Genomic DNA, 12,541 nt, shown 5'->3' with positions numbered 1-12,541 from the left:
ATTTATATAAAATATGGACCAACTAATCATTTTAATAAGCATATTCGTCACCTCAAATGCCATTTTTTGTGGTGAAAGCATTTGAAGTTGACTCTTTTCACAGTTTAGAAAGATTATAATGCATGACTATCAAGCATAGTTAGCATGATATACAATAAATTTCAAAAATCTTTGAGACTGAACCCTTTTTAATCTACCTTCCACTCTCTTTTCCATTTTTCCTCTATCAAATATTTAAAATAGAACTTTAAGCATACTTATCTTAGTATTTTTCTATGTAGCATTTCCTTTAATGCACATCTATCTCACTAAATCTTCCGTTTACCCAATTGATTTCTCCCATTGTTAGAGTATCTGAAGCTATATATAAGTTAGGGGTTAAGGATTAGTGCCACATTTTTGTAAAAGTCAACTTAGGCCAGCAACTAAGCATATGCCCTCAAAATAATTTATAATATATTGAACTAGACACATAGTTAAATGCATTCTCTTCATCCATTATTATGCTAATATCTAACAAAAGATGCCCATGGCTATAGCAGTTTGGGAAGAAAATGAACACAAAGTCATCCAATGGGGAAATGGAACTTTGTTATTATACCAAAAGGTATAATAAGGTGAGGTAAACACTCAAATAGAGCATTCTTAGGTGCCATAAAGACATAGAGCATGTAATATCATTCAGTCTGAAATGAGTGAGAAGGCCACCATGGGGAGAAATTAAACTAAAAATTCATTTTTAAGAATGAATAGACATAAGACAGGGAAAAAGTAAGAGAAAAGGATGAGAGAGTGGAACTATTCCTTTTCTATGAACACATCTACATTCTTGTTCACAACACTTCACAATCTCTCTGTTACTCCTAAAAAGAATATAAATTGTTTAAGTTAAAGAAATCCCTAATGTAGTTTCCACCTGCTTTTCCAGACATTAAAATATTCCCTACAAAATGAGTCACTTCAATTTCTTTGATCAAACATATACATCTCATCATTTTGATGTTGTTCTTGAGTCTTTTCGTTAATGAAAAATACTCTGTCAAATATTTACACATTTAAAAAGTATAGGTCTCGGGGCTGGTGCTGTGGCACAGTGGGTTAAAGCACTGGCCTGAAGCATTGGCATCCCATATGGACACCAATTCAAGTCCTGGCTATTCCTCTTCAATCCAGCTCTCTGCTGTGGCCTGGGAAAGCAATGGAAGATGGCTCAAGTCCTTGGGCCCCTGCACCCATGTGGGAGATCTGGTAGAAGCTCCTGGCTCCTGGCTTCGGATCAGCTCAGCTCCGGCCGTTGTAGCCATCTGGGGACTGAACCAGTGGATGGAAGACCTCTCTCTGTCTCTCTATCTCTCTGTAACTCTGTCTTTCAAATAAATAAAATAAATCTTAAAAAAAGCATGGTCCCAATTATTACCTTTTTAGCTTTTATTCTGGGGGAAAGAGTTCACTGATTGCCTTTGTACCACTAAAATTTTCCTTTACACTTAAAGGAAACATCAAATATTACCTAGTTACGTGAACATCTATTTCCATGACTTTGGACCCTTATTGGTTTATGAATGTATGGTGAAGAAATGTATCTGAGCTATCTTCTGTGTCCCTCAAAACATAAATAATCAATGCCTTTACAACATACCTTTTCAATAAATTGAGGATACACACACACAGGGAAAGAGAGAGCGAGAGAGAGTGAGAGCTTTATCAGTAAAATTTCCTAAGAAATAGAGTTCCAGTCATTTTGTTTTAGTTAAGAAAGTAATTCAAAGTTTTAGCCGTTGACTTCCATGGTTTTATAAAATTCTTAGTTAATTGCCTCTTCACTGATCTAGCACCCAGCACTCTCCTCAAAACAAATTGCAATAGAGAGATTCAAAAGTCAAGGGTTTTCAGGGAATCTCAAATTATCTCACATAAGCTTTACAATAGAATACTAACTGTGCCAAGGTAAAAAAAAATACTGTCTATCACTCTAGAAAGACAATTTCCTATACTATTCAAGTTAAATCAGCTTTCTCTTGAAGGAACTCAAAGTATTTGAGACAAAGAAAGTCTATGGTACGTGAGGACTTAATAGTCACCAAGCTTTCATTCTAGTAGGCAAACAGAGAAAAAGATCCTTGTGATCATACCTGAGAAACAGTAGGCTGAAAGTTTTGGAAAGTAGAGTCATGTACTTTAGTTCTAGGAATTAATATCTCAGGTATTATTTAATCTATAAGAACAAAGAAGAAGTCTGCATATGTACTGAGTTCTGCTGGTGACATTTTATAAAATTGTTTCATCAAGTCTATGAACATTAGGACTGTAAATTTAGTTTTAGTTTTTATAGTGGTATGATTTGTTTTTCCCGAATGCTGTCTTTATGCCCAAGTGCCCACCTTAGGCCAGAGAGCAGGTTTCTTTTACAATGCTAAATATCTAAAAGACAACATGGAAGTTAATAAAATTTTCATGTTACAAATATCGCAATAGGCATGTGTTTCCATTCATAAAGTATGTCTTGAACACACAAACTATTCTTTGTCATCTGGCTCTGCCCATTTTGAAATTATTCTCTGCTGTTAATTAAAAGTGACTACAATTTGATTAATCTCAAACATGTGTCACATATAAACAATGTGGAGAACTGCATTCAATTATTTCCCAGTTAAAGAATGCATGGTGCTCATAGAAAGGAGCCAAACAGAGTTTTTAAAACAATGTGAAATCTAATCTTATCACACTGAGAAAAGGTGTTGTCAATATAATGTATTCCAGTTCAGTTCAAGTGTTAAAGCCATAAAAGAAGCTAGCTTCATGCAGTTTCTGAGACTGAAAATATAGAAATTAAGTAAGCTTTTCTCTCCTGTTCTTTTATTTCTGAAACTCTCATTTCTGGAATATATTTCTTTTCCCTGAGAATTGACCCGATCCTGTTCTGTGTTCTGCTTTTCCTTAACTCTTTGGGCAAAAAGTTTCCTGATGTCTGCAAACTCACAGTAGACAAATACACATAGACTTAGCTTATAGAAAGGTAAGCTCCAACTAACAGAAGAAAATGGTTTATTTAGTCATTTAAATTATCATTATTATTATGATATGTACTAAAGTTCATTTTTCAAAGTATTGATTAATTTCTACAAATGTACTAAGCCTTAAATAGTATAACATAAAAAGTTATTTGATAAGGTAGTTGTGATTTAACAATGATTCCATTCAGATATTTTCTGTTCAACCTTCTAAGAAAAGTGTTTTTCCCCTATTATACACCCTGCAGTAATAAGTGAAATATAATCCTAATTAATTTTTCCTACAGCTGTATGTAAATCAATAACTGCAACATCCCAAACGAAACACACACTGTGCAGTCCTCCAGGTTCCTAATGAATGCAAATAGAATGACCTTTTTCTGACAACTATGAATATTGTTTCACAATTTTACCAGTAAAGTTGCTGCCATCAGCAATTCATGCAGTAAACATGGAGACTACAATAGTTGTAAGTAACCATTCATTATGGTAAGAACGGAATGGAGTAAACTAACCCTAAGTTATCAACTTTTAAGCCCAGAGCCTCAGTTTTATATTCCATTTTGATATGGAATTTCTCTCTTAAATATAACCAGTCTCAATTTCCTTCCTTGCTTCTCTGGTACAGAAGAAAATAGCTTAAAATAATTCAACTGTTTAAGTAATTTACTGAAGAGTTCAATTTAGAAATGTTTCTATTAATATAGTCTCAAAGTTCATCAGTCAGTGGTATTGTGAAGATTTAAATAGGACACTGAAATTACTAGGAAGCTATATTGATAGTACCTCAGAACTACCTAGTGTAACAATCTGAATGGGAAATTCTATTGTCATGACACAATACTATTCATGTAATAAGATTATGAATGAATTTAGAAGCTTTGAAAACAGGTCGTGATGTAAAGATGACATCAATGGGAACCTGAGAAAAGGTAAGAAATAATTAAATCACATTATTGCCCACTTTGATGAATCAGTTTGTTCCACAGCACAATAAAACTACATGTACTTATGACAAATCACATTGTTTCCCACAAAACTTCAGTGTAGTCATGAAGATGTCTCGTTCAATAGAAGTTTAAATCAAATTTTATAAGCAAAGTAGTTAAAAATGCTAAATCTAATTCTACTTTTCATAGATCTAGATACTCAAAATTCCCATTGGTGTTCACTAACGCCAAGAATGTAGTAAGCCAGAAGACTGCAAAACTCTCATTAAAAATAGGGTTCTCCAAATCCCAACACATTTCAAAAGGAAGTCCTGCCATGAATATTCCTTTCCCACTCAATTCCACAAAGTGTTTCTTCCACTGTCTATTTTATAATTAATTTTTATACCTCTGCACAAGGTTGGAGACTACCATTACATAATTCTTTGATATCTTCAATGTGTATTAGTGACTTGAGTTTATGTATAATATAATAGAGAACCAACGCACTATTTTATTGTAAACCCAACTTCCTACATTTTCAAATGCTAGAGCTGTTTTATACTACTAGAATAATTTCTTTAAACAGTCAAGAGAGCATTTCTGTAACTTATTTGGCAGTATCATTCATAGATGGCACTTTTTAGCTGTATTAAACAATCTCCACTTGATGACATCTCTTGAAGATGTCTATACTCTCGCACCTGTAATGCTTTCATGTTCAAAATGAATTCCTGCTACATCTCACTCAATATTGATCTTTAGGGCATTTCTCCCAATTCTTTTCCCAGTGTGGTCACTGCACAGTATCAGAGTTCAATAGGAAGATCAGCTGCTCATCCACTTTTTACTAAAGCAATTTGTATTATGGATTTATTTTAGCAGTCTACAGTGGCAGTTGCTGTTTTTACTATTTAAATGCTTTGATTATCTGACCTTGCTTACTTTATCTTTCTAAGTGCTATGCATGGGCTTTAAAATTGATCAATAAGTAGGGATTCCTCCACAGGATTATATTGAAATCAATCTCAATTCAGGCTTTTTATATTTTATGTTTATTACTTGATCTGTATTAATTGTGCTCCTTATTTTGATAAATAAATTTAAATCACATACTTGATTACACAGACAAGTACTTTCTTTAAAGGACCACAGAAGTTATAAAAGTAACCTGTATTCTTTATGTAGTATTTTAATATTATTTTAATGTGAATAAAATATTAACTCCCCAATATTTTAAAAACAACTTTGCACTACTAAAAATAAATTTCGTTAGCATTAAAAACATGATATATATAATATAATTGGATATATATTATTCATATATACAAGTAACAAATGTCTTGAAACACACTCATGTGTCACCTTAATTATAATAGTTTTGAAACTTCAACAAGTACTGTGTTTAATTAAAAACTATGAAAAATAGTGCCTTTAAAGCATTTTCCACAATAAATTTATGATCCACAGAAGAAAATTCAGACCAAATTCTTAATAGCTGTATTTTTGAAAATCAGTAGAAAGCAAACTACAAGCTAGTTGAATTCTCTGAAAAAATTAATATTCAATAAAATGAGAAAAATATATCAGTGTCATGCTAATATGAAGGAATGTGTTACCCAATTTTTCATTTTGAATTAAATGAGAAGTAAATTATAAATAAAAATGCTTTGAAAACTTTTAAATCAAATCTATGAATTTCTAGGACTGAAACTGTATGTTAATTTTCAATCATCATCAACAAAAATGATATCTTAAAATTAAATAAATCAGGCATAAAGTTCATCTTACATGAATTATCTTAACAGTGAAGAACTTTGTTGCTAAATTTTTATATAATTCAGTATTATTTCATATTTTCTGGGCTTGTGAGGTGACATGAATCTTCTGTGTTTTACCTTTGGAAAAATTTATTTGAATGCATTTTTCAAAGTCAAAAATAAAAGAAATACACAGATGAGAGAAGAGAGAAATCAGAAATCAGTGTAATCTTTTCCAAAAAATCCTATTTTCAACTCTGATTTAATTTCTAGATATCAGCTTTTATATAAAATTCCAATGAAATGTCTCCACATATATAAACTAAAGGAAAGCTTTGCAGTTTTCTCCAGTGACAAAAATGTGACATCATAAGTAACTTGTTATAGAAAAACTTATGATCATACATAAAATGCTTGTAGCTTTTTCAGCTATATATATGTAGCATATTTTGACTGCAAAAATTAAAAGAAAACTTTCCTAAGACTACTGAAATACTCCATATGTCCAATAGGAACATATTCATATTTTCTTACACTGAAATTGCCAAAATGACTTAATATCTAATAATTTTCATTTCAAACTAAATTAGATTCTTTTTTGCAATTATTTTTCTTCTGCTACTCATGCAAGATATAAAAAATAAATAAGAAAAAATAAAGGCATCATAAGATAATTCATTTGATTCTCATATGCATGAATTTATGGTTGGACAACTAAGATTCCTAAGCACGGAAAGAAAGAGAAAATAAGAAGTTTAATTACCAAATAGTTGTCATAATGATATTTCCCCAAACTGTTATAACCAGAGCATTCCTTTCTACTGTTTGTGGTAGAGTAGCACTTGAAATAAATCATTTTCCAGAAAGTTATGCATCTCTGCAGAACACAGTCCTGGCAAAACATGTCCATACTTTTTTCCTCAAGTGGGTAAATGTTAAGGGAGAAGAATCCAAGTTTCATGATGCAGCAACACAAAGCTGGGAAGTGAAAATTATGTTGCTGCGGAGTCTTGAAAATATGACTGTAAAAGTTAATCAATAAAATGTCTATTCCTGTCTATTCACCAGAGGCCCCAGCTGCATAGCTTCACTCAATCGATACTACAAATTATTACGATTTCCAGGTTCCCACTGGACATTCAGAACAAATCTTTCAAGTGTAACAGGCTTATACTGAGTGGATGGTTTGTGTTCTCTACATTTAGTTCAAAAAGAGGAGGGGAAGAATAAAACCTAAATCCTGTGTGCTCCTCTAAATTTCAAAAACAGGGTTACTTTTTCATATTTGAAAAAAGTTTTCCCTTTGTTTATTTAATTAGATTTTTGCATGATTCTTTTTAAATTATCTTAAGGTTAATTAAGAAACGACTTACCTAGTAATAGATTTCAGTAATGTAAGAGCCTGGCTGACTCTAAGTGAATATCCCAAAGTCAATGAATGAAGGAAACAAATTTTACATAATGATTGGTCAAAAACAACTTAGATACACTGTCCCTGTTAGAAAAATAACTATAAGATCCTCACATATGCTTAAAGTGCAGTATATACCTTAAAATGTTATTTCTAGTTATTTTTCAATGGCAAATACAGTTACATTTTTAAAATCACATTTGAGGTTTTTAATTCTTTCTTTTTTGTAAAATCAAAAAAATCCCGTAATTTCAGAAATGAGTTTCTCTTATGAGAAAAAAAAAATCCCAGACTGTCATGTTCCAGAGAGATTTATGACGTCCCCAGCAAAATTCTACTGTGATTGCAAGCTCTACAAACTATTCTAGTCTTGGACCATAAGTTTATGCTCTACACATTCACCCTCCACCACTTAGTCGGAATCCAGACTTTTCCATGTAAGTGATGGTTGGCTAAAGGAACTAACCATAATGCTGGAATGTCTTATGACATTTGCCTTTCGACTGGCTGGTATAGGCCACACTCTCTGGCACTGTCAATACCAAGTTGATTGGTTAATTTGGTCGACTCATATAATCTGTTGATTGTGTAAATGAAAAAAAGCCAATTTTTTATTTACTAAGCCCCAAAATATTTGATTTTGTTTCAAACTGAAACAGTGTTGAATATTTTTCATGTTTAGATACACATATATAGCCTGTAGGCAAATCCTGTGACACTGTAGTGTTAAGGATGCTTTTTAAAAGAAAATTGCACATATTTCTATCAAGAAACCATCATAGTTTGATTATGGTCATTTACGTCTCTTTAAAATAAAACGTTATCTTATGACATAATAATGTTTTTAACTTCTAAGATATTTAACTGCTAACCATTAGAAGTAGACTTAAAAACGAAAACTAATGCTGTAATTTTAGTTACTCTTAAACCTTAATTGATACTTATAGATCTCACTTGTACTTTCACATTAAGAAAGAACATTCTACTTAATTTCATGATAAAGGTATATTATAATATAAAGTACATAAATAAAGATCAAGCACATAAAACAATTTTGATAATTCACTATATTTTACTGGATGAATCCCTGTATGATTTATTTACTTAAAAAATCCAATATTGGAAGCAGATTCTCAGTTTCAGCTCAAAAATAATATTTTGTGTAAGTGTGCTGAAAATATGTGTCTTTACATGGCAACTAAATACAGAAAAACCTGGGCATTATATTAATAAAATTAAGTTGACAACAAATACTACCTTTAGCTTTATAGTAGTGCTCACAATATTTTTTCATATTTGTTCTTTCAACATACCTTAAGCATATCATTCCCCTAATAATAAACTTATTTTAAACATTTATAATATTTACAAAAATAATACATTACTTTGGTTATCCCAAAAGAAACTGATTTTAGTCCTTGATATCAATTTCTGCATTTTAATATTTGCTTTCCATTTTCTGAATTCAGTCAATAGCAGAGTTTATCTGAGTGTTTAATTGTATTTAAAACATCAGTTTGGACTGTAGAATTATTTTGAGTGTCTTGGATTAAATCTTTGAATTGAAAACCAGAAATAAATTCCTCATGAACAGATTTCAAAAATATTATTTTAAAATTATTAGCTTTTCTAATTACAAATTAAAACTTACTTTTGCATTTATCATGTACAATGTTTTGAAATCCTATTAAAAGATACATCTATCTAGATATACAATAAGTAATGTTAGGTTAGAATTTGGCCCATGAAAATCAGTTAATACCAAATGCAAACTGACCTCAGTACTGTGTTCAAAATTATGAATGACAGGAGAACATAAAGTTTAGATGTGTGTGCTTTATCTAGTTGTGATTACTCAATTTAAGCAAAGTTCAGTGAGTAAAGTGTAATTCTTGACACATGATGGGGTGGGGAGAGACTGTAGAGGGGAAGAGGAGAAGGAAAGAGAGAAGGGTTCACGTGATTATACTACTTTCATAATTATATTTTTATAACAGACCAAGAAAATGACAGAAAGTATATAGCACCTAATTATAAGAACTCTCAAAAAGAAATGCTTTAACATTTATTTGAAAAAATAAATGACAAAATCTGAAAACATTGTAATAGGTATAATCATTACTTAAATATCTAGATGATCAAAACAGAAATTAATACCAGAAGATGTTTTACTGAGGACAGTTTTCATGACTTTTCAAAACTAGCACAGATTTTAATTTCCTTTCTTCAGAGTTTCTCACTTGCCTCGATTGTCTGACCAAAAGTCTACTCCAAATGTCTCTCAATTTAATAGTGTCTTGCTTAGAGCAGCTACTTTAACAATAAAGAAAGGCAACAAGAGCCATATGTAACCTTTGGACTCCAAAAGGAGAAAGATGAGAATGCCATTGGCAGATAGGTGCTGCAGAAATACAGTGTATTCTTTCTTTCTCTTGCATCCACCTTGAACATTTCTTGATAGTTAACATGAAAGTTGAGCACCACATCATTATTTAGAATCTGGAACAGGACTGTTAAAATTTTCAACATGTGCCATTTTAGTTAGAGAACAGAGCAAATGTAAAGTTTTTCTATTTTAGATCCAACAGTGTAGTGTATAAGCTAGTACATACGCTTATAACCTTTTGCAAGACACAGAGAGCTAAATATTTAGCAACCAAAGTCAAAGGATGGACTTGATTTCAGTATGTAAAGTAAAACTTTCTGAAATACTAAAAAAATAACTCACTTGTAATCATTTTTTTCTTCTTCAGAAGCAATAATCCCTTCTGTCACTGTCTTCAGCTCTGCCTGGGGTTTTCTACTGTTCTGTTCTTGGCGAACTGTTTCTGCTATTTGCTCAGTTAGCTGCTCTTGAGTAGCTTTCAAGCTGGATTCCATTAGAAGAAGTTTTTCATCTTGACTGGCAAGTTCTTGGGCTGAAAGATAAAACAAGGACATTTACTTTTAAAAAACCAAGCTAATGTGTTTTGTTTTCCATTTTTTCTGGGGGGGGGGGTGTGCTTAAATTTAATGCAATGCAACTTTGAAGAAGATTTAAACAGATCCTTGTCAAAATACAAGCTCATGCGTCAATCCTCAGATTCCTTTATTTAAAGCACAAGTAAACAAAGGTAGGCATGAGGGAACACAAGATGCAAGTCAGCAATCTTAAGTTTGTAAACATTTGATTTAAAAAATTATATGTCTTAATCAGACAATAATTTGCTGAGTTTATATGTGAAACTTGTATTGCTACATAACCATAGTAAAAAGAATAACATTGATAAATAGTATTTCTGTACTTTATTTAGCATAGGCTTCAGGTATATACATATAGATATAGATATACATAGAAAAAAGACTAATACAACTGCAAATTTTGCCAAAATGGTTATTTTCCAATGCTGCATTTTCATGTACAGTATTTATGAAATTTAAGTAGTTTTTCAAGGTCATCCAATAGATGGCACTCTTTCATTAGACCATCACAGACTTAGGAAGTATGCTTCAAGCTCTCAAAAAATAAGTGATTTAAGACAAAGACATTTTCCTTTGTTCTTTGTTGACTGTATTCCTATAGATATATATCTGTACATTTTGTTCACAGAATCTCCTTTATAAAGATGTTTATCTGTTTTTGTAAATTTCTATTACCTCAAATACGTACCATCAAATGTAAATGCTATCAATTATTTTATTTTAACTATATTTTGGATATGCATAAACTTTATGTTATATAGTATATTTTGAGATATTAAGAAGTCAAATTGGATATTTAATGCATTACATTATATTTTAAGAAAATCAGTAATTTCAATCTTGCAGTCTAAATTGAAGAAAAAAAAAGGAAATACTTTTAGGATTCCCAAATCAATAGAAATAGCTAAAGAAAGGGGCATATGTTTTTAAAATAACATTTTTCCTTTTAATGATTCTGATTTTATGTTAAAAATAGTGTTTCTTATGATTCCATAAAGTTTTGAACAAAGATATAACACTCTTATATCAGCTGTCTTTTAAAGGCAACATTCTAAAGAAGCTACTCTGTATAAATATCCTGCATTTATCACTTTGAAGTCAAGTGGTGTGCCCCCCAAAAGCAAATCTAAAATTATCTGATTATCAGTTTCTCATTTATAGATTTTGAACTACAAAGTGTTTATATTTCAATAAATATGTGCATACATGTTTTCATTGTTTGCTTGAAATGCTCAAAACGACCAGTTTTATCCCACAAAAAAATTATAGCTTCTACCATTTTTATAGCTTAAACCTGCTATATATTAACAGTTTAAATTTGTGCCTCAGGAAACCACAGAGCTAACGCAAACAGCTAAATATTTAACAAGGAAGAATGCATCACCCAGAGCTCATCTTTATTAAATTCTGAATACATCAGAATCTCCCTTGAACAAATGAATTAAATGTTTAATAATTTCAACACATGTTAAAGTGTAGGAAAAGAGTCCAATAAGGAACTTGCAAATTTACTTTCAGAATTAAAACAAAAATTTTTCAAGCTTAAAAACGGTATAAAAGCATTAATGTCTGTGTTTTTGATCAATCAGAAAATTAACCAAATGGAAAAAAGGTCAATAATTTTACAATAATATGATGTTAACATTGTTACTGAAGTTACGGGCAGTTTAAGTGAAACATTTCATTGTATATGATTTTTCTCTTTTCACAATCTGTATTTATTTTTTAGAGAGAGAACAACATGAAAACTTTTAATATGAGTTTTGATGGGACATTTCAGACATTAAAATTAAGAGATCTTTTAGTTAAAATAACTTTGGAAAATAATGTCACATACAAATGATTATGGCTATAAAAATGTTACAGGAAGTCTCCTTTTTTTGAAGAATCTACTTATGCCAATAGAGTGACTTCAAGACTACTTGAGACAACTTGTAGCATACATACAAAAAGAAATTTTTATCTACACTGAATGATGTGAATTTTCTATGAAGTTTGCCATTTCAAAATGACTGCAAGATTTATGTGTCACAGATCTCCTGAGTCTACTCGGATTCATTAGGTGCTGGTTAGAATCGGGTAAATTATTTTAAGTTTACCTATGCCTTGGACTTGAGCCTGAGTTGATCCCCAGCCAGAGGCGCTCACAGCTGCATGCTTTATTTACAATCCCTTTGTCAGACTTACAACTGCCCCAGGCTATAACATAGTGTACCTAATGTTCAAACTGGCAGGTAATCTTATGTCAAACATACTTCTTTGATTTAAAGTGATCAATAGATCCTTGTAAAGAGGTAATTTCTCTGATGTTTCCACCTTGCCTTTCTTACAGGTGATTCACACAAAAGCCTGCTTATATGATGTACGAACAATAAACAGAAAGCTATAATCATGTTTTTTCAGATGTTTCCGGTGCACAACGATTTTGGATCGATACACTGTGTAATACAATTATCTGCAATGATCTGG

At 31.4% G+C, this 12,541-nt stretch overlaps 1 long non-coding RNA gene across 2 annotated transcripts in view; it reads right to left on the bottom strand.

Moving 5' to 3' along the window:
* The window catches only part of LOC127490586 (uncharacterized), a 184,924-nt gene extending 174,945 nt beyond the window's left edge, over positions 1 to 9,979 (bottom strand). For both annotated transcript variants that reach the window (XR_016235745.1, XR_016235746.1), the window contains exon 1: positions 9,840 to 9,979. This is a non-coding gene — a long non-coding RNA (uncharacterized LOC127490586). The remainder of the gene's footprint in view (positions 1 to 9,839) is intronic.
* Positions 9,980 to 12,541: the final 2,562 nt, after the last annotated feature.

Source organism: Oryctolagus cuniculus, chromosome 6 (genome assembly GCF_051225735.1).
Source record: "Oryctolagus cuniculus isolate XC-2025 breed Fujian yellow rabbit chromosome 6, ASM5122573v1, whole genome shotgun sequence".
Classification (NCBI taxonomy): domain Eukaryota; kingdom Metazoa; phylum Chordata; class Mammalia; order Lagomorpha; family Leporidae; genus Oryctolagus; species Oryctolagus cuniculus.
The sequence above is the reverse complement of the archived record's forward strand: the minus strand, read 5'-3'. Positions and strand labels throughout refer to the sequence as shown.